Here is a 1,310-nt window from a genome sequence, read left to right as displayed (position 1 = left end):
GAGGCTTGATTTTTTTTCTTCAGGAAACATATTAGAGGCTATCATATGTTTGTGCTACTGTTTAAGGGTGAGATTTCAGTCCTAGCATGGCCAATCACCCAAGTATTTCTGTATGCCCAACAAATCACCCACTCCATCCACAGGATTCTACACAAGAAGCAGAGTGGAATTAGAATCTTACTTTATCACAACTCAATAAGTGCTTGGTAATCATCAATGGAAGGTCCTCTGGGAAAATCTGGATGGAAGCAGAAAATTTAGGAATGAGGCCTACATTGAATCTTTTCCTCCTACCCTCCCATGCACACCACTCTCACCAAATTCCAAAGAAATCTAGAATGCTGATTTATGTCTACACAAAAGGGGGAAAGCCAGGCCCCATAAAAGTCCCTAAATCCAAACACCCACCTGGCCAAATGCAATGGAAAAGAAGGAAGAGAGCTGTTAACCAATTACTACAAAGGACCAGTGCTATCCTATTGTTGTGAAGTGCTGTCAGGCCCATTCCGACTCACAGCAGCCCTGTAAAGGGTTTCTGAAGAGCGGCTTGTGGGTTTGACCCACTACCTTGTACCATCCTAGGTTTCTTCTTTGACCTTGAGATTCTGTGGAACAGAAAGCTGGAGAAGAATCATTTGTCCTCCTCCAAAATTCTTTCTTCTCCCTATAATCATGCACTGTATTATGATGTAATGTTTCATAAGCTTCTCATAGTATAGTCCCAAAAGATTGATCAATCAGTTGTGCTTGATATCAAATAGTGGCCAATTCGGTAATGGTTTATCAGTTCACCCTCTTTTTCTGCCTTAAGCTTTGGGAAGTCATGAAAAAAGAAAGACTGGCTTGGGGAGAGAACATCTCCCTAGAGTAGGTTAATTAATTAATGATAAGACCTCTATTTAATGGAATTCCCAAATTTGTCTGCAGTTGATACTACCCAGTACTCTTCAAAAGATTCTAAAGCCCAGGCCATCTAACTTAATTTATATTACAAATTATGGGAATAAGACATTGCTATATATATATATTTAAGGTTTTTATTGTAAATTGAGTGATAGTTTACATGCGAGGACATCAGTTCTACACTCATCCTATTGTATTTCATTTCATTACAATCAATGATTACAGTCCTCTCTGTGAATTATCATTCAATATTATCTATTCCCTCTGTTGTTGTTATTTTGGATGTACACAAAAACACTCAGGAATATATAATCATTTAAACAACCAAAGGGTGCATTTCTGCAAGCCTGCCTCCTGGCTGCCAGCACACAGCCTTTCTCTTCCCATAAGTTTAGAGTCCTCAGCTG

Source organism: Chrysochloris asiatica, unplaced genomic scaffold, assembly GCF_000296735.1.
Source record: "Chrysochloris asiatica unplaced genomic scaffold, ChrAsi1.0 scaffold00001, whole genome shotgun sequence".
NCBI lineage: Eukaryota > Metazoa > Chordata > Mammalia > Afrosoricida > Chrysochloridae > Chrysochloris > Chrysochloris asiatica.
This window is presented reverse-complemented; position numbering follows the sequence as displayed.